This window comes from Phaenicophaeus curvirostris, chromosome 4 (assembly GCF_032191515.1).
Source record: "Phaenicophaeus curvirostris isolate KB17595 chromosome 4, BPBGC_Pcur_1.0, whole genome shotgun sequence".
In the NCBI taxonomy this organism is placed as follows: Eukaryota; Metazoa; Chordata; class Aves; order Cuculiformes; family Cuculidae; genus Phaenicophaeus; species Phaenicophaeus curvirostris.
Window position 1 is genome coordinate 61,465,998 of NC_091395.1, and position 22,830 is coordinate 61,488,827.

Below are 22,830 nucleotides of genomic sequence, written 5' to 3' on the forward strand. Positions count from 1 at the left end.
CATATGGCTACATGGTCTGTTGGAGCGAGTCCAGAGGAGGCCGCAAAGATGATCGGAGAGCTGAAGCGCCTCCCATACAAGGAAAGGCTGAGAGAGTTGGGGTCTTCAACCTGGAGAAGAGAAAGCTCTGGAAAGATCTTATAGCAGCCTTTTAGTACTTAAACAGGGTTTACAGGAAAGCTGGGGGTGAGCTTTTTGTCAGGGACTGCAGTGATATTACAACGGACTGTTTTAACCTGAAAGAGGGGAGATCAGATATTGGGAAGTTTTTTACTGTGAGAGTTATGAGGCACTGGAGAAGTTGTGGATGCCCCATCCCTGGAGGTGTTCAAAGCCATGTTGGATGAGGCTTTGAGCAACCTCATGTAGTGGGTGGTACCCCTACCCATGGCAGGAGGATTGGAACTGGATGATCTTTAAGGTTGGAAGGGATCTTTGAAGACCATCTAATCCATGCCCTTGCCATGAACAGGGACAACTTGGTGCTTCTTACAGAAATGCAATAACTTATTAATATCCACTTCAAGGTTGTTGAGAATCCCTGGACTGTTCAGCATATTTTAATATATATATGGCACCATCAACAACAATGTAATACTGCAGAAGTGAAAAGTTTATCCTCTTTTAATTTAACAAATGCAGTAATTATTAATTTCTTAGATTAAGCAGCTGAATTTACCATTTTTTAAATTAGAACTGGTGTCACGTTAAAAAAATCACAGACATAGATCCAATTTAGTAAGTTGCTTTTCCATACAGTGGTTTTTTTGAAGATGCATACGAATGTTTACTAAAGAAAGAGAGGTCTGGGGAGAAATAAACCATAAATTGTGCCACACAGATTAGTCCTGCGCTTACCCTCTAAACCATTTGTGCTTAGCACTCTGTTTTTCACAGGAGTAGCAGCCTACCCCTCATTCTTAGAAAAGGGATGTTTTCAGACCTGAGTCAATCTGTCTCTGAAAAGATGATGCTTTTACATAGTGCATCCATCCATCCATAGGTGCAATTAGCCCAAATTACACACAGCATCAGGTAGAAATGTGCAGAGATGAAATATGTCTTTGCCAGAATGCCATGGCAGCAGGGACAGGTCCATTTCATATGAATATTTTTTTCTGCTACAAATTTAGGAAAAGTAGATTTTAATAAAGTACAAGTACAAGACTTGTACAGAAGAATATGAATAGTATCAGTACAAATCCAAAGAAGCTCTTTTTGACATTTTAGGCTGTGGTGTGTTGACCCTGCCTGGACGCCAAGTGCCCATTAAAGCCTCTCACTGCCTTCCTCAGCTGGACAGGGGAGAGAAAATATAGTGAAAGGCTCATGGGTCTAGATAAGGAGAGGGAGGGATCATTCACCAATCACCGTCAAGGACAAAACAGACTTGACATGGAGAAACAGGTTTAATTTCTTACCGATCAAATCAGAGTAGGATAATTAGCAATAAAAGCTAAATCTTAAAACACCTTCCCCTCATTTCTTCCCAGGCTCAACTTCACTCCCAAATTCTCTGCCTCCTTCCCCTGAGTGGCACAGAGAACAGGAGCTGTGGTCAGTTCATCACACGTCTCTACCACTCCTTCCTCCTCAGGGGGAGGGCTCCTCACACTGTTCTCCTACTCCAGTGTGAGGTTCCTCCCATGGGAGAGAGTCCTTCATGAACTTCTCCAGCGTGAGTCCTTCCTGCAGGTTGAAGTTCATCACAAACTGCTCCATCATAGGTCCCTTCCATGGGGTACAGTCCTTCAGGAACAGGCTGTTCCAATAAGGATCTCACAAAGGTCACAAGTCCTGCCAGCAAACCTGCTCCAGTGTGGGCTTCTCCTTCCACAGGTCCACGTGTCCTGCCAGGAGCCTGCTGCAGCACAGGCTTTAGAATCATAGTCGTAGAATGCTTTGGGATGAAAGGGACTTCTACAGGTTGTCTAGTCCACCCCTGCTCCCTGCAGGAGCAGGGACATCATTAACTAGATCAGGTTGCTTTCTGTGGGGTTACAGGCTGCTTCAGGCATACACCTGGTCCAGTGTGGGGTCCTCCATGGACTGTAGGTGGATATCTGCTCCACTGTTAACCTTCATGGGCTGCAGGTGGACAGCCTTCCTCACCATGATCTTCACTGCAGGCTGCGGGGGAATCTGTGCTCCAGCGCTTGGAGCAGCACTTCCCCCTCCTTCTTTACCTGATCTTGGTGTCTGCAGGGTTGTTTCTCTCATATATCCTCACCCATCTCTTCTGGCTGCTTTTGCACAGTGTTTGTTTTGGTTTCCTCCCATCCCCCTTCTTAACTATGTTATCCCAGAGGTGTTACCACTGGTTGGGTTGGGCCTTGGCCAGTGGTGGGTCCTTCTTGTTGCCGTCTGGCAGAGGCTCTGTCAGACACGGGAAGTTTGTGGCATCTTCTCACAGAAGCCACCATTGTAGTCCTTCTGCTACCAAAACCTGAGGCTGCCACCCCGCAAAGCCTGACCCACACACGGTCCAGTTGCTTTGCAGAACCTTTGGTTCATTGCAGGACTGAGTCTGAAATGTTTCCACATTTCACTGTGAAGTGAAATTCACAGACTTTGCCAATGGGTTTAATTAGTTTTTCAAGGTTGTATATTTATGGGAAAATTAGTTTTCTACCAATTATCTAAAAACAATTGCCACAAAATGGTTTAAAATGATGCTTTGCACCCAAGGAAAACAAATGCACTGTTAAATACAATGGAGAGGTTTCCAAAGGCAATGGTAGCTGAGTCATTGAGAAGCTGCAGCTCTATGTTAACCCAAAATTGTACTTCGAAAGCTTTTGTTGAAGTAATTAATTATGCTGAACAAGGACGATTTCTTTTTATAGTGGAATGAAAACCACCACCACAACAAAAAGTCACATTTATTATCGTGTTTCGTCTTTCTTGTATGGGCTCAGTGGAAGAAAACAGATGGGGACTGCAACAGCACGTGGAGATGCTTCAGACTAACCCTTGCAGTGTTGAACAAGGTGAGAAGCAGGCAGACATCTGACAAGCACTGCAGAAGTCAGTAGCAAATGTCAGCTGAGATTTAGATCGCTGTCAGACACCGTCGTTCTTGCACTTTCTGAAGCACCACGTTGTACAGGATTTGTTTTATAAATACGGCCAGTCTCAACACTGTCTGCGAGGACACTCAGGGATGTGATCACAGACTCCCACCGCTGAGCTGAGGATGATCTTCAGGAGTGCCAGTAGAGGGCAGAGACTTCCAATACACTGGGGAGATTATTTCTAGGACTATGTAACCGTGTTCTCTTTAGCAGCGAGGATTTTAACTGTGCCGCAGCCTCTGCTGAAAGGTTCATTCTCCTTTCTTGTGTTATTGCCCACAATCCAAGCTTCCTGGCTTTCCTGACACCAAGTGTGTGCAGTTTATTATATATACCACTTCCAGAAACCAAACAAAATAAAACAAAAACCAACAACAACCCCCAACAAACAATTACAACACAATTAAAAAAAAAAACCCAAACCAAAAAATAAGCCAAGGCTGTGATGAGAGTCCCACAGCTGGGTGTAGCATTGCCGTTGACATGTTATCAGCAAGTGCATTGTCAATCAATATTCCGGACACAATAGGGAGGGAAATGGATTATTTAACTTCTGTACTGCACGTAGGGGTTAAAAGAATTTCCTAATCTAACCATTAAAATAACCAGCATCGATTCAGACCAGACTAGTATTAGCAAAGAGATGGAATTTGGAGACATAAAATTTAATTACTATGGGGTTTTGAATGTGATCATTTGAACTCATTTGCCTGTGAAGTGAAGGAACAGATAATATTTAAAAAGTGGTTTTTAGAAGGAAACAAGCAGCAGAAAGCCACGTGACTGTCATTTCTGTAGTTTAAAATTCATTATCCAGTGCCTCCTGTAGATGGGAACTACACTAATAATCACAGTATTTTCCTTGTATGAACTTCCTCCTAAATACTGTTATTAAGAATGTATTAGGGCATTCTTATAAATGGAAAGCATGGAAAAACCTTAAGATTGGAGGCTCTGGTTTCTGCTTCTGCTTTGGCTACTGTTCTGCTGGAAGATTTTAAGTACACCTATGCATCTGTGCCTTATATCCCAAATATATCTGAGACCATTTTAAAGTGCTTTGAGATCTGCTGATAAAAAGCAGATCATATGCATGAAAGAATTATCTTTCTGTGAATGCAATAACAGAAGCTCAAAATAACCTCTTCTTTCATTGTTCTCATAGAAATTAAATGTAAAGTTGTGACCACAAGCCAAAGTCATATCACTTTGCTACTAGTCATATTCGGTGACTTGCAGAAGAACTACTATACTAAAGATTATCTCAGCCGAGTAACTTGGATGTCACTTACCTGTGCATCTTGTAGTAGGTAGTGGTATTTTCTATCCAGCACAACAGGCATTAATTTTTCATGAATATCATAACTGGAATTTAAAAATATAATGCTGTTTATAATTTTGAACAAGCCACTTACTCTTTCTGCCAATGTATCTTTATGTCTCAGTGAGACAGGGCTTAGGAAATAATACAAATGGGTCCCAGATTAGGTTCTGGATCCACACAGTTAGCTTTTAATTTAAGCTCGTATAAAAACACCACTTGGAAGAAAAGCATCTTTAACTCCCAAGAAGGTATTTTTTCCAAATTATGAAGATCTTTCTTTCTCATATGCTCAGAATCCCATTTTTTTCCCCATTCCCTATGTGAAGAATGACCAGACTCTTCAAATTCCAGCTGCTAGTTACCAACCTCATCTCACACTCTCCTCAGCAGCAGGGCACAGCGATGCACACCTAAGGTAAGTGCTTCATGCATACGGTGTTGCATTAATCCAAGAAAGTGGTTCGTAATGCAGCAGGTGTTAATGACCTACTTTATCTGCATAACCTGACAAATAGCTTTAACTCAACTAATTTTTGTGAATAACAAATTTTCTGTCTCAGAAAACTCCCCACTCCCTCAACTTCCTGCTTGCAAATTTAGACCTATCCTCAAGCAAAGTGTTACCCTGCAAACCTTTGCACCATCTGTATAGTTAGCATATAGGGAAGCGCTATTAGCAATATGAGGCTACACAGACGCATAAAAACGTGTGCCTACCCCCTCCGCAGTCTCAGCTTCCCTTATTTTCCCTGTGGATTACAGTCTCGCAGCCCAAATTTCCTCAGAGAGGTGTCAGGCAGCATGGGAGGTTGAGGTGCTGCATGTCTAATGTGGGTTTTTTGCTCCACTTCGCCTCCTGCTTTTCCTGCCGCTCTGTTTCTTGGTGCCCTGGCCCTGGTGTGGAATATCCCTGAGGGGCTGTGGCCGTGGTCCCCCCACATCGGGGCGTGCCTGAGGGGACCCCTGCTGCTGCCCCAATGTGGGGTGCCTGCAGCCCTCTCCATAAATGCGCACCTCTCCTTGAAGCACAGACCTCCCTCGCTTCGATGGTGTCCCCAAGCTGCTCCAGCGTCTTTCCTAAACTTCAGCAGGGCATCGCATAGTGCCCTGCCTTGCTGTGGTTTTAGTGCACAACGGGTTCATCACCCAGAGGTGTCTGAGCTGGATGGAGCCTCCCTCACAGGACACTGGGCAGCCCCTGCAGCTCACAGCTCCCTGTCACCATCCTGAGGTTAAGTGCAGAAAGATATGGTGAGCAAGGGATTGGAAAAGAACCAGCTGGGGAGGGAAATTGAGTAAAATTGAGTAAACCTTCCCTGGAGGTGTTTAAAAGATGAGTGGATGAGGTGCTGAGGGGCATGGTTTAGTGACTGATGGGAACGGTTGGACTCGATGATCCAGTGGGTCCTTTCCAATGGTGATTCTATGATTCTATTCTAAAATGGTGAGTTTGCATTAGGCTTTTGCTGTCTTGCCGCTGGGTGGGTTGAAAGAGTTGTCTGATGTGACTGCAGGCACACACCGTGTTCCTGCTGCAGAGAAGCTTTGTCTTCATGGTGCTGGTAGAGAAAAAGAGCGTAAGTCATGCTTAGCATACAAACATCTTGAATGCTGTAGAAAGAAGCATGGAGATTATGTGGAAGATATATGGGGGGAAGGGTATGTTATTAAAGATGTAAGAACTGTTTAGCTGGCATGCAGTCATATATTCTCTTCTGGGCTGTGAGCACACATTACCTGTCCATGCTCAGCTTCACCATACCCTCAAGTCTTTCTTAGCAGGCCTGTTCTCAATCCCTTCATCCCCCCAGCCTGTATTGATAATGTGGATTGCTCTGACCCAGGTGCAGGACCTTGCCCCTGACCTTGTAGAACCTCATAAGGTTCACATGGGCCCTCTTCTTGAGCTGGTCCAGGTCCCTCTGGGTGGTACCCTGTCCCTCAGGCATGTTAATCGCACCTCTCATCTTGGTGTCATTTGCAACCTTGCTGGGGATGCACTCAATCCGGCTTTGCCATTGATAAAGATATTAAAGTGTACTAGTCTCAACACAGACCCTTGAGGGACACCATTGGTCAGTGATCTCTATCTAGACATCGAGTCATTGACCACTACCCATTGAATACTCAATAGTTTCTATTCAGAAAGAGATACTAGGTACATCTGCTGTTAAGTACCTCTGCTACAAAAAAATTAGTTGAATAAACATCTTCAGGATTAAGGCTTTCTAAAAGCTGTGGCAAATTTGGGTTACATTCCGTCATTTAATACACTAATTTCACCTGAACTGTAGTCAACAGGGAATAGATGAAAACAGCACAATTGCTTTGTGCGTGGCTGCATTGTGTGGATCTCATGCAGAGACTCTGAATGCAGCTAAACACATCATGATTAGGAAATTTCCTAATGTTTAGGGCATTTTTCCTATAATGATTTCTCACTGATAGTCGTATTCACAGGGTAAATTTGAAGTTCAGCAGTAAAACAGGGGATTGATCATAAGTAGTTTTGTTCCACTTACTCATTGTTAAATTTGTTATTCTTTGCCCTCTTAATTTTTTTGAGATCTCAATGAAAAACGCTTTATGTGAGGCATTATCCCAGCCACTATGATTATAGGTTGCTTTGGATTGCTGAGCGAAGTGGAACTGTTAACAAGAGAGGCTCTCTGGTGTGGGAGAACTCATGCTAGGGCTTTAGAGCACAGTTTATTCTAATGGAGAATAAGCGGGAGCAGTACTGAAGGACAGTGATAAAAAGATGAGGATAAAATAAGTAAGTGAAATGAGAAAGGCAAACATGGATATGAGGGGCATTACTCTACAAATTGAAAGTGAAAATATGAGCCACGAATACCAGCCTGTCGCATGAAGTGGAGCTGTGCAACTACCCTGTTTTCTTTTTGAGTAACAGAGCAAACCTACGGTTGCACTAGCACTAACTGGCAGGGGTTGGTGGGAAGGTATCAACATCATACAGAAAGATCAGTGTTGTAGATGAAAATGCAGAACATGGATTTATGATCAAGGAGGAAAAGAAGGCTTGAAAAGTGAATTTTGAGTTAAGAATTCACCAGAGCAGGCATGAATATTAATGTTATTATTATTTTCTTCTCTGTCTTGCTTCTTCCTGGATTATGGGAACCAAGACTCCCTGTGTTCTTTATGCAGTCATGAAAAAAATCAGCTAACTGTGTTGATCTCCAATGCAGTGGAAATAATCAGCCAGGTGATAGAACAATGTACCTGTTCCAATCAGAAAAGAGAACATTTTAACCCCTTATTTGTATTTCCTGGACAAGCAAGGCTGTCTCCTGTGGCTAACTTCAGAAACCAGCCCTCCCTGTAGTCATGCCTGCCTCCCAGATATGTGTAATGAATTACACCGTCTGTGTTTCATATGTGAGCAGAACAGTCTGTCGTTTTGGTGGGAAGTTTCTCCAATGATACAAAATGAATATTAGGTGCTTATTGGCAGCATAAGTTGTGATTTGGATTAAAACATATAATGAGGTCTCATTGAACCCAGGGGAAACAAACGCACTTGAATTTTACAGCCTTTTGCTTGTACCAGCAGCTAGAATACCAGTAACATCCCTGCAGAAGTTAATAATGTGGTTCTCTTCACTGTCAGCATCTTCTGTCATGCCAAGCAGTTACAATTTCTGTGGGGAAACTATAGGTATAAGGAGGACTTAGTGGAAGGAGTGGGTGAGAAAGAGGAAATAATGACCAGGATAGGGACACCATGACCTAAAAAGTTAATTGGCTAATGGGGAGGCGTATGTAAAATGGCACATAAAGTGTAGGATCATTCTGGAGCTAAAAGACAAATACATCTCTACAATTTTCCAGCACAGCCTTTTTCCACCTTCTTCTTGGCTATACCCAGGTTATATATTTAATAATAGCAGCCTCCCCATTATGTCACTTACTGTTGCCCAATTACCTCTGCTTCTCTGCCTCCCTCTTTCATTTTAAGGAGTGTAAGAGATCAAGTTCAGCCTCCCTTCAATTCTTCCCACTTTGCCGAAGACATTCAGATGACTTTTCATAACTGATATGGGGAAAGACTCTGGCTGTAGCTATCAATGCTTCAGTGCTAGCGTTGGTGATGAAACTGGCATTTTGAGTTGTTAATGCCTTGAGAAGAACGTTTTCTGCTGCTACTAGCTTAATAACTTGAAGCTGTGAAATGCTTCATGGCCAGTGCAATGAAAATGAAACTACAAAATGCCCAGTTTCTTGCTACTCGCCGCAATTGGTCTTACGGTATCAGGAGCCTTCTCTATGTAGCTGTTTGGAGTCGCTATTCAAAAGTCAAGTTGTCTTCTATGAATTGAAAAATTAATGTTGGAAAACTTAACGTTTCACTTGTAAAATTTTGGCAATCAGATGTTTCTTGTCAAATGAACAAGTGTAACATAGAGAAATTTTACCTTACAAGTTTCAATACAGATTCATTTGATACAGGTTTAGTGATCTCCATTGTCATCTAGTCCAGCTAGATATTTCAGGCTGGAATATAGATCAGTTTTAAATTAACCAAGGTTTGGCAAGAATATAGCCATCACAGGTCAAGGTTCAGCCTGAGCTATTTACTCTACTTGGAAACAGTTAAATAATAATAATGCATCTGTAATCTTCTTCCCTAAAATGGCCCTCAGAGCTTTAGACCGGTTCGAAAGGAATAGCACCAAAGAAAATATGCTTGTTCAGTTAATTTTTATTTCAGTTACAATTGTCAATATGGATTTCAAGGAGCTTTCTTCATTCCAGAGAATGGTCCACAATGGTCTGCTCCTCAGGAGTTTCTTTTGCACCTTTGGAAACCATGAATAAGGCTGTTTAAATATGATGAGTGCTGGCAGTGGAGATAGCGACAATCTGCCTTTCTCTTGAGGATAAAACAGGAAGATATAGTCATTCGATGGAAGTTTTCAAGAATAATAGAAATAACAGGTTGAAAATCATTTATGTGGGGAACAGATTTTACATCTCTCAACTTCTGTTTTGAAAGAGCGTCACATTAATGCACTATCATCTAAATACATCATGGAAGCAAGGATATGAGAAAGGCTGTGCACTAACAGTGACCTACATCCCGGGGCAAACCAAAGCCACGGCAACATCAAACAGGATCTTTAGACTGGCTATTTAACTGTCAACCACATGATTTATAGTGGGCTGGAGTAAGGACTAAAAAGCCAGCATGTCCATAGCCATATGTAATATGTTAGATGCACATAGAGGGGAAAAAGGCAAAATATATAAATAAATTGGCAGCACTGAAGTTTTGATTCAGATTGTAACTTGTATTCCCACCCATTTTCTAACTGCAGACTGTTTGCAAGGATGTTGGGAATGGCTCTGTTGTTGACTCAAAGGTCTTTTTGAACCGAGTGATTCTACAAATCAATAAATATGTGTACATAAAGAAAACAATAAGAAATTTAAGTCAGAGGAAAATTTGCTGCACGTCTTCTTCAAGTATGGAAAATATGATAAACCCCTCAAACAGTTAATGAGGAATTTAATTGTGCCTAAACTGAATTTGTTTTTCTATAAGAAACGTAGATGGAAAAATTCCCATCTGTTTACCAAGAAGTGCTGAAACTTGTCTTTTGAGCTAATTACTGATTCTGAACTAGTTGAGAAAAAAATTATAAAATGCTTTTCTTCTTTATTTCAAAAGATTAATTATTTTTAGGATGTGATTTTACCCCTTCATGTCATAGGAGGAAGACAGAGATGGTGATTAATACATTAACATAGGATCCAAATGCTCTTCCAGTCTACATTTTCTTTAACAGTACACTTTATCTGAATGTTGACTAGCCAAAGATTGCATGAAATATAAAGATATTTACGATCTGCTAAGCATGAAACATAAGAAAAAAATACTGAATAAACATTTTTGTTTGCATAATAATAATATCGTGCCAAATTATAGCAAACTTAAGAAAGTCATTACTCGCAGTAGATAAAAATATTAGTTTTCTTATATTCACCCAGTAACAAAATGCTATACAGTCTCCATCTTGAAGACCTATCTTGCGTTCAGCCTCCATGCATTCCTTTTTTTTACTTTATACTCATGATAGTGTTTATATGAACATTTTCCACTTTTCCACCAATATTACTGGCATTCTTCAAGTGGTAGCAAGATCAGTAAGGTTAGTAGCAGGTTCCTTGCATTCACTGAATTCATGTGTTTCTGCTGTTCGATGTTGTTAACCGTCATCTGACAAAGACTGCAGATCATCGCTGTAGAGCTTTCTGAGACAGGGCTTTTATTTCACTGATTCCAAAATCACTTGTCTTCTCATTGACTTGTGTCAACTAAGGAACTCTGAGAAAGGCAAAGGGAAGAAAGAATGGATAAAAGTGGATATTGGGGGGTTGCTTTTTCTAGTAAGAGGGATTAATGGAGTAAAACCTCTTGAAGAATCTCCACAGACAAAAAGAAGATTTTTACACAAGAATTTTTAACTTTTAGGCTTATGAATGTTCCTTCAATTTGCTTGAGAATGGAATTTTTTTTGCCTTTCTTGTGGTAGATACATGGAAGCTTATGTATAGACAGCATTGTTTTATACTAAATTTAAAAAAAATATTTAGCTGGGCTTAATAGGCACCATTCAGCCAACAACAGAAGGTGGCTCTTTAGGATCTGAACAAGACTGTGTTTGTCCATCACATGACCACAGAATAAGTGAGGGGCACCAGGGGCTCCTGCTTCTTCACCTAGTCATGATTGATTACCTTTCATTTAGATGTAAACAATATTTCTGTACTTACAGACCAAGAGATGTAAGTTAATAAGGAGGGTGTAGAGACACTGTACTATATGGAATTAGAAAGCAGGAGTTTTAATGGATTATTTGGTAGACTGGACATACATGGCCCAAAATGGCTGCATACCCTAAAGACTTAATTTAAAAAATCTTCCGTGTATGATAAGAAAATAATTTCCTGAAAATACTTGATTAGGATAACAAATTTTAGTAAAAGAAAAGTGATGTGATATTTCTCACACCTGTAGGCATTGTGCAAGTAATGCTCAACTGAATATTTAATTGCTAGCATATTAGAAAACATTATAACAGCAGAGCTTAACAGTGAATGTTCTATAAAAGTTAGTTTAATTGGTGCCACAGCAAGGATTTTTTTTTTTACTACTGTAAGGTGGACTGGAATTTAATAGAGAGAGATTATGGTATTATGACTTTCTCCCTTGTTATTAAACAGTGTTGCCTCTCTTCCTTCCTAGTAAGTTCTTGGATCATGATCTTGCATTTGGAGGTTTAGGTATGTTCGTCATACTAGTTCCTCTGAGAACTTAAAGTAATAATAATTTTAAAAAATCGTATGGAGAAAGGAGGTCATAACAAAGCTGATTTGCTTTATTATTTCTCAGTTTGTTCACTAGTTTGTTTGTTGTCTGTTTGGTTCTTATCCTTCCTTCCTTTCTGGAAAAGGGAAAACCTTTTTCTCTGTAGACATATTTATTTGTTCTCACTTAGTACAAATCGTATGCATAGAGAGGAGAAAAATTAATGCAGTATTCCTGTCATAGAGTCAAAGGCAAAGGGTCTTCAATGCTGAAGTTCTCTTTATCAGACCTTTTCCTAAAAATGTAAACTGTATATTAGTGTATTTCTCAAGGAACCATTACACATCTCTTTTCTGCAGATAGGCTGCTGTGTGGGCAATGTAGATGCTAATTTTAGGTGAAGACCACCCTGAATGCGAAGTTTTTCTTGCTTTTCATTCAAAGTCTCAAATTTTGGAAAAATTCTTAATCTACGCTGTACTTAAAATGGGGACTTGTAAGGGGCTTGGTGTCCTGGCTCTCGATTCTTTTGTATCATGCACAAATGATCCTTTGTCCTGTTAACTGGAGTTACCCAAAAGTCATCAAGAAAGGTTTAAAAGCAGCAGAACAGGTACGCCCCTAATGCATACAGACCAAAGCTCTTTGTGTAGGTGTAGCTATCCTGGCAAAATAACTCTGCATATTTTACTCCACCAAAGCCAGGAAGGAGCAGCAGTGCCTGTGCTGCGCTACTTGGGCCAGCCGGGCAGTAGGTTATAAAAGGCTTTGCTTTGAAACTGCTTTGTCTCCTATACAAGCAACTAGAACAGTGTTTACCTAGCACACACTATGCCTTCTGGCCCTCTTGCTAGGGGACCGCTTGGGAACAGGCTGCAGGGGGATGCTTTATCCCCATGCTTGGCTGCTGTTGCTGTCTTTATGAGTCCCTCAAGTCTCTCTCCTTTCACCTGTGTTTCAGATTTACTACACATTTGCTGAATGAATGTGTGATTTATATCAGTTCTGTCCCTTAAAACAGCAAAAAAGCCTGCTTTATTGGACTGATATGTTTACCCTATACACCCTTACGTAACTGATCTAAAAGCAAAGAAAAGCAAGTTTCCTCTTTGAGCAGGATGAGTAGATACGTGAGATCTGCAACCTGAAGTTCAAGAAACATGGCTAATACAGATTCTAAAAGATTCTGGACATGATTGTTTTCTGTAATTCCTGAAGTCTGATTTTTACACTCTACATAAAACCCCTTCAGTAGAGGAGTATGTTCTTCTATGTTACATTGCAGAAATAATGAAAATATCTGATATTGAAAATACTCTTTTTTAAAAAAAAAATTATCTTTACTGTGAGGCCAAATAACACAAAAAACCTGTGCAATGTGCAGTATGCAAACCTACTAATGTCAGTTCAAGGAGACTGTACTTCCTGAAAGTTTAAGGATAAAAAAAATGATTAATAAACATTTTTCTGGTCCCTCTAAAATCATGCATTTTACTTGTTAACATAAAATATCTAGTAGATGTAGCTATATAAGTATTACAGTTCTTAATGCTCTTTCTGGCACTGAAATGGTGTTGAGTGATAAAGTACCATGTTCAAAATTAGACATCCAAAACACATACCAACGTTCATAAAAATCTCAGAAATAAAGGATCATCATAGATAATAAATTAATTTGATAGAACATCTTCCCAGACGTTTAATTGCATGTCTCATATCTTTATACCAAGGATATAATGTTTACTCAAGTGACTGAGATTGCCAGGCATCTCAAAGCAATAAATAGCAGCAGAAAAGAATGCTGATTTTAAATTTCTTTTTTCCTTTGGCTGCCACTTAGGGTAGTTTGTTCCTTCCCTCAGCCTGGGGACTCAACAGTAAGGAACGAACAGTAATAGTGCAGTCTGGATCAGATACCTAAAGGAAGAGAAACTAATTTTAAAATTTGCTGGCCTGTGAGATAACTAGAGGAACACATATGTACCAGTCTGCCAGTTCTGTGCCAGCACTTTCTCTATAATATCACTATTTTTTTTTCTCTTAAATATACCTCTGATTCATGGTTTTTCAGTGTTATGTTGAATATAGTTGAGTAAAAGATTCCTGCTGCATCTAGATTGCTTGCACTACGCTCTTGTGATTTGACATGAACAGACGTTCAGGACTGAATATCTGTCTTGCCATCACTGCAGGCTTATGCTGTACTCGTAATGATTTCAACAGAGTCTGAATTACTCTTCCTGAAGCACGCCTGCTTTCTGTTTCATGTATTACTGACAATGTACTAAGGAAGAAAATTGCAGTCAAAAATCATGGCCATTCAGGTTGCCAGTGGTTAGAGAGAGAAACCATACAAAACTTTAATTATCACTGTATGCGGAAGAAAAATTTACCCGAATTTTCCCTAAACCAAAGAACAGTGTCTCGCACAGTGTTACTTCTGGTCTAATACTGAAATGAGCTTTGGAAAGTAAATAAATGAATATAGGCTTAATACAGTTGATTTATGTATGCTGTTAGTTTCTAGGCAATATAATTATTGTCAGTTTTCTGCCTCTAGCTACTCTGTAGCTTCTGGGAATAATGAGAGAATGTGTTCAACCATGTGACATTTTTTCCTTTGCAGAGCTAACCGCTGTTTCCCCTTTGGTGAATCTTGCATTTTAAAGAGCTCTCACACATTCTTCCTTGAGAATTTTGAAATGTACCATATGATTAAAAATCGTTTTACAATACTGTAGTTGGAGTGGCTTTCCAGATCACATAGGCAGCTGAGAAATCAATGTCAAGCTTGGACCCACAGAAACACACTGCCTTAAATAAGCTGCAAGTCAAAAGATGCAATCCTGCAGCTTTGTAGAAAGCTGCAGAGTGACCATATGATAGATGGGTTTGATTCATGATGGCAATGCAGTATATAGTCAATTCATTCAGAAAATTATTTATTAGATGCACACTTGCTTTCATCTATTTCCCGCTTATTGTCCTCCCTTTACACAGTTAGCCCCAAACGATCCCAGATCCTACAATCTAAATGGCTGTCCTTACATCAGACTAACATCTGACTCTGAGAGCTGGTGGAATTAGTGTACTGTAAAGTCTATAGATTAGAAGCTGTTTGGTGTTCACCAGTTTCAGAGAAAGAAGATTGCATTTTCCATTTTGTGGTCTTGATCTTGATCAGGAGACCAGACATTTCCTAAACATCTCTTTAATGCTTTTTAAAAATGAAACTACACTGAGCATTGGTCTTGTTTTTTAATTCAGTGATGCTGTGAGAAATGACTAAATAAATCCATGGTTCTGTAATTCAAATGCGCGAAGTCTTGTAGGTTCAAGTACTGTGTAGCTTTTATTGCTTCTATATTCTGTCTTCTCTTCCATATAGGACCATGACCTTTGGATCAAAATACTCACAGAGGTGTATTTGCAACTAATAACCCATGTTTGTATTAGGAATAATGTTCTGGCCTGACTGCTTCATTGATTTCTAGCAACAAAAAGAAAAGCATATATCTTTTGTGGTCTGAAGTTGAGCAGGAAGGGATGTGGTTAGTACCATCTGAGGTCAGAGTAACTGGTTTCAGCTGCTGACTGTAAAACTAATGATCTCCCTACTTCATGGCATGGAGGCGGAGGAAAAGCACGTTGTAAAAAACAACAACAGTTACTTATTGTCTATAATAATGGTAGCTGAGAGAGCTTTATTTTGATCTGGTTTTTTTTGTTTGTTTGTTTGTTTGTTTGCTGTATGTAAAAGAGATTGACTTTACCTCTTCTATTCCTGCTAGGAATTAATTATCTTTTCATTTCTAGGTAATTTAAGTTACAATCTAGGAACATGATGAAAACATTCTGAGAAATGGAAATATGATCTTAAAACATTTTTTCAGATATTGTGAAAAAAAGAGAAGGTATGTCTAATATTTTTTATATTTGTAATTTTATGGGAAATTATGATAATGTCTATAATTGATGGAAGTTAAAGTGCTAAAGTATAGAAATTTGCCAACATTTTTCCAGTTGTTTTAATAAGACCTGACTGAAAAATAAAAAGTTAGGTCAAAATCAGGCAAACTATCCCAAAAATTTATTTAAACAATAATGCTAGCATTCTGTAGAATAAATATCATAGAATCATAGAATGGTTTAGGTTGGAAGGGACCTTAAAGATCACCCAGTTCCAACCCCCTACCAGGGGCAGGGACACCTCCCACTAGACCCACAGAATTGTGCAATTGGTAATCATAAAGCTTTTATGCTTAACAGACTAAATAGCTCCCCCCCCCAAAAAAAATTGTTTTATCTATGGTACACCTGTAACACACTGACATTTGGGGTGCAGACACGGCATCAATGCTCAAAAAGACTACGACAGCTTAACACAACAACTGTAAAAGTAATGTTGTGGGTGAACGTGTTTGCTGTGCCAGTGGATCACTGCATCAGACATTTGCCCACGTTCTTAGTTCTTGTTTAGGCCCTTAGAGGAAAAGAAGAAGAATTTAACTGGAGACAACACCTATTTCTGTATATCACAAAGTTATCGGGCTCATTAGTAGGATTTCTTTTCCTTGGCAAAAGGGTGTGTTAAACCAGGATTAAAATGTGTTATATGGAGTTCTTTTAAGATTTTTGTGCTGTAGCTACTAAAGCTGTTATTAGAGATAATGAGATTAATAATAAAAGGATAAGCTCCATTTTGTCAGCCACACAAGGTGAAGCTTAGTCTATGTGTTTTCATGAGCACTAGACAAATGCTTCAAGGGACTGTTAAATAATGTTTAGATGCTACTGTAATGAGTGGTGAATATAGAGCAGCAAAGCTCAAGAAGTGCCTGACCTGGGCAGAAGTTAGCTCAGAAACTGCGTGAATTTAGTCATCCCCGTGGGTTGTCTACACTGAAATAATGGTTTTAGAAAAAAAGGAAAAAATATTTAAATACTAAGCTTTCAAAATGACTTTCCTACACAGAAAATATGTAGAATATGTATATATATTTAAAGAAACATGGGAAGACTGAGGAAAGGATGCTTTTTTTTTGAAGAGCTTTGAAAGTTTGCTTTCATATTGTAAAACTTTTCTTACAGGCATTTTTGCATACTGTAGTTATTTACAGCTGCTTTGTGAGGCTTGCAAATAAAATACAGATTCAAGCAGATGCTTAAACTATTAAATTAAGCCCTGTCGAATCTGAATAAGTACAAGCTTATATTTAGGCTGTATTCTGCATAGCGATACTTCAAAAAGGTCTGAAATTATCTGGTTTGTAAAGTCCTTGATTCCATTTTACAAAAATTTGGCACCAGTTCCAAGAAAAGAACTTTCCCTTCCTTATGATTTGCTCCCCTGCAACACGTACCTTTGCTATACATGCGGCGAAAGGAGAATTTGCAGGCCTGAGCTAGCTTTAATATATCATTCATTTGTTGCTTTCATTTCATTCAGGCTGCATCAGTTTCCTGATCTAGTTCCAAACGTGGTCCACAGAAGGTGGTGCGGGTTGAATTGAGGTGGTCCATATGTAAGAGTGCAGGACAAGAGTATTTTGAATCATTGTTGCCGCTCCAGTTTGTGAATAACACAACAGTTATAACGAGATCTGCTTTCCATGGTATATTAGAGGAGGGCTACACAGTGAATTCTCGCTCAGCTCCACAAAGTAATTTTATGTACTGGCTCTAGCTCAACATGCTTCTTCTGCAGCAGTGGTGGAGGTATGATTCAGCTGCTTCTCAGGAAACAAGGAACTTGATAATCAATACAATATCTCTCACTGAAATTGGAGATTTCTTTGCAGATTGGATTCAGACATGAATAGCCTTGTGCTACATTGCTGCAAATACCTCCAACAGGCAGTGTTTGAAGATGACTGCTTGAACCATGAGATGACAAATGTTAGTGACGATTGTGTAGGTTGATCAAGGCATGGAATGAGCTAGGCTTTGTTTAGAAATGAGGGATTACCTCCACTCTTACCTGACATTCCCACAGCAACTGAATTATCTGATAGTCCACTGACACTTCTAATTCCTCCTTTCCTCTTTTAACATATAAAATTGTTAGCTGCCGTAGCTGTGGAGGAAATATCTCCAACTTGAATGTGAATTGAGATGAGGCAAAACAGAGATATCAGAAGAAAGTCTGGAATAGTAGGTCTGAGAAGTGTGAATTGCCCTATGACCCTGTGGGTTCTGCCTGGAACAGTTTCATGGACCTACTGGGATTCTTTCATGTGTGCACTGGAGTAACACTGTGCAGGTAACATGGCTCTGAGGAACTGACTTTTGCCTGCCTTGAGTGTGTTATCAGAAACAGTGGAGAATTAAGTAGCTGACAAGGTCCTTTGTTCAAATTATAGAACCCACCACAGCAGTTCGTTAATGGTTGCAAAAGCCAACCTTGTCTTGTTTGATGTCAGTGAAACCGAGACATCTTACAGTGAAGTGGGAAATAGTGAGTTATATACTATGGTTTTAGCTGAGAACCTGCTGCACACTGTCAAGCTAATTAAAATATCATGAAATTCTTTAAATATCTGATAATACAATTTTTATATATCATATTAAGACAATAATAAGTTGTTTGAAAGTAGTAAAATTCATCAAAGTTTACATTTTTACAGTAAATTTTTCAGTTTCTTCTACTTTTTTTGTTAACAAAAGATAATGAATAGAAATGCAACTATTTTAGACTCTGAAATTGAATTATGTCACCTGATGTAGGTATCATAGAATATTATTGTCATTAATGCCTAAAAGCTTTACTGCAGTAAATTTCCAGTAGTAATGAGTCTTCTGCAATCTCATGCATATCAGTCCAAGATGCTTTTATGTTTGTTTAATTATCACTGATATGAAGGGTTTGTAGATTATGATGCACTTCTTATTTATTGATGTCCAGCCATGTGATGTACTGTTTTGTATTTGAAAATCCATTTTGCAAAGTATTAGGAGTGCATGTAGAAAAATTAATTTCTTGATTAGTTTCCCACTAGCTTTAATGATGCTAAAGTGTTAGCTTTTCTCTTACATTATGGTTTTTTTTTTTTATATTCTTGCAATGACTGTAGCAGCTGCTAGCATCTACCGCATATGGAAAGTCCATTTGCAACAAATATTACATTCTCTGATCTTCATTTAGGGCTTTCTAAAGGTGTTCCTTGCAGCATCAAATGTAATTGTTTCACCAAAGTTTTATTACTAACATGCGTTTTATAGATCTTAAATCATAACATTTTTAATGTGGGGTTCTTAGACTTCATGGTTGTACAGTGACATAATTTGTTTCAGACATCAGTTTGAGTTCTTCCAGAAGAATCCATGATCCCCTGAGTTCCACCTTTGAGAAGCTTCATCTTCAGTCTTGTCCCAAACTGATTTTTATAAAAGTGGCTTTGGAGACAGTTTCATGAAGTCAGCCCTCTTCCTGTGGGACACGTAATCTTACATAGTTAGGTAAAAGTACTTTTGGTAAATAAATAGCAATGTATGTCGTTTAGAAAATAGGAAATCTAGAAAACTCATAAAGAAGAAACCCAAAGCTAATGATAATGAGGAGTTGGAGAAATCCTAGTTGTAGTATAGATCCATGACTAACTGGAATTAATGAAATCATTAATAATTATATAGAAGATGTAGAAATAATCAGTAAGTGTTTCTGTTCTGTACTTAGAAGGCCACATGTTTGCATTCCATGAGGATAAAAAAGTGCTTTTTGGGACATAGATATTTGCTAAAGGATAAACACTTATAGAGTTACAGATAGTTTGTAGCAAATGATCTTTAAAGAGCTAGAAAGATATTGGCATGCTGGTAATTTTTAATATAACTTGAAGTATTAGATGTGATGCAGAAGAGCAGAAGAGAGAAAACATAAATATTAAAAAGAAAAAGGACAAATTGGATGAGGCAGCCAATTTTAGTGTTTTTAGGTAGATGGAAAAGCAGGTACAGAAGTGTACAAGTCTTATATTTCATCATGTATCAAAAGGTTCTATCAACGGGAGCAGAAATTGGAAAATCAATATTTGAAGTAATTTTTAAGAGGAGAATTGATTAGCCATTGCAAAACAAACACAAAGATTGAAGGCCGTTTCATGACTTGAAGTCCTTGGATCAAGGTCATGCACCTTTTTGTGAGGCACGTTTAAGTCAAACACAGGTTGGGGTTCCACATTAAAGTTGGTAGGTGAAGTGTACTGTACATTGCAGAGATCAAACCAAATGATCTAATGGCCTCTCCTGTGCTGTGAAATTAACTAGACATCAAGTACTCCCACTGTATTTCATGCTGGGAAACAGATCCGAACATTACATGAACTTCATATGTCGGTTTATTCTCAGGGTAATAAAAGGTGGAAGGAGAGTTTACTTGAAAATAACTTTTGCATCACTTTTTTCAATTATAATTTTTCTAATGTTTCTTGGCAGGCAAATTTTCTTGTCCTGAGGATATGTAAAAATATGTGTGCATGTACGTGTATATGTATATATATGCATTTCTTCATAGAAAAGTAGAATATGGAAAACAATTTTAAAAGAAAAAAGGTTTTCAGAGAGTGTTTCTGACCTTCTACTGAGAACAATGACATGCAGGGTTCTGAAATAATACCTTGAGTATATGTTTTCCTTTAAAGCAGGGCATTGGTGCAGTATCTACTCACTGAAAAACTTCCAAGCATGATGGTGGGGATTTCGCGAAGTAACAAAGCACATCTGACAATCACTAAATAAATGTTGTATTATGGGGAAAAGGGATTATATTATTTCAATACATGGGATAGGATTCGAAGGAGGGCTTGTTTGTCTGAAGCCGTGTCTGATTTTCCAACTCCACTGAATTTAAAATATGTGTATTATTATACCACCTCATAGCAATTTTTGCAGTAACGTACAATATATTTAATACCTTTAATTGCTGGCAAATAAATTGATTCTAAAAGATACTATCTCTTCTTTAGACCCTTAAAATTTCTTGGTTACAGCAACTCTGTTCCTAAGCATATGTCCTGTAAGAGTTTGAGTTCAAAGAATGAGCAGATAAGAGGTACAATAACTTACAGCGATCACATTCTAGTGTGAGAATATTGAACTCAGTAAATTGTTTCAAATGTATTCTAGATAGATATGTCCTTGTCTGCATTTTTTGGTTTAGTTTTGGCTTTTCTTTCATAATACAACTATTCTCCCTGGTTTATAAAATGTCAAGGTCAGAGAGAGGTGAAGCTGAATGATGCCAGGAATCTGAGATGCAAAGATGTTTTAGATAATCCATGTGATGCTCAGAAGCCATCTAGTTTCACAGAGCTATTAGCATTCAGGGACGCTCATTAGCACTCGGGCATCCAGTCACTATGCATTAGCAAAATGAGATGTGTTGATTAAAGTTATAAATTATGTGTTGAATGTTTAGACTCAAAACCGTGGTGTCTTCACATTTATGAAAGTATATTTCCATACTTTCATATTAAAAAATGTTGACTCTTTTTTAATCGTCAGTGCATTTTTGCATGTGTGAGTGTGTTTGCATATGTTTGTGTGTATGGGAGGAGAAAGAATGGAAAGAGTGGATGGAAAGGAAGGCAAGAAGTTAATGAAATTTAAATATTTGATGGTTTTGTTTTGAAAAGTCTTTGAAAAACTTAGGGTTAGCATTGCCACTGCTCTGATAGTAAAGTAAATTTAAAATAAGATTAAAAGTACTAAAGAGACTGGCAGAATTTTAACTTTTAATCTTTATTATATTAACTACTGACATGGGAGAGGGAGCTTATATTGTTTAGACAGAAATACGCCATTTTTTTAAATGGGATTTAGGAACTGACATTTTAAAAAAGTCTGACTTGTACTTCAAGGGATAATCAGCATGTATTATCTGATAATATTTCAGAGCTTCAAGTGAGATCCAGCTAGAACCAGAGGATTATGTAGAAAGCAATAGTATACTAGTTTCATGTCTGTATTAATATTAAATTTTATCACAATGTGTCATGGGGCTATCTTGTGTAAGCACAATAAACAAGGATACTTTTATGATACATTTATCAGCATTTTGGATAGCATTAGTAAAATTCATTATCCTTATTGTGCAATGTGCATCATTGCAGATACTCTAGAAAGTTATTTTAAGAAAACGTAACATGCCCCTTCTATGCTGCCAAGATAAGTTAAATCAAGCTGGGAGTTTAATCAGATAGTTCATACCCTGAAGTATTGATTTTTTTTTCCTGAGTATCTTCAGCTAAACCTTGTTTCTAATTGCTTCACAGAAAAAGCAACGTAGAGCCTTACTAGCTAAATAACTGAAGTATTTTCTAGCAGTTTTCACACAGCCTAAACTATGAGTGGTAAGTAAGGATGCTGATCCAGTAACCAACACTTGTTCTTACATATTGTGGTTCTGTGGAAGGCTCTGGCAAGACCAATTATTATGCAGATGGCTGTATTAGATGAATTAGATGAAGATATGCAAGGCTGATATTGTGAAAGTAACTTATTTGCAGGTCTAATAAGAAAAGAGTTTATTTGTCTTCTTTCTCAGGAAAACATCTAGTATCTGCAGCTGTAGAGGTAATGGCAAAGGTAAGAAGGATTCTGGGCATGACTCAGCACAGAATTTCTTATATTTTATGTTTCTGAAACAGATATTCTAATAGATACCCTAAAGCTAGATGTTGTTTTTAGGAGAAGGAGGGTCTTGCAGTGGTACTTAAACCAAAGGCTTTGTGGGGAAAGCCTTGCTCTGTGTGCAGGTCAACTTTGAACACAAGATACCATATAGCAAAACCAGCAAAGCACAGCTTTTATTTTCCCAATCATGTTGCCTTAAGAACTTTCTTAATGGCTTAGAAGGAAGTGCCAGCTCAATATTAGATGCTGAGTCCAGCTCAGTATCCTGTTTCTGATAGTAACGTGTCTGTTCCTGCACAGATCACTGCTTGGCAGCATCTACCACGTCATTTCAAGTAGTAGTGGTTGCTGTCAGGAGTGGTCTGTTTGACATCTCTCTCTCAAGTTCCTTGGATCTTCTACTTTTGATGATTTCACCTCTTCCTCTATTTAATTTATTGTAGTCTGGAATGATTTGACTTCTT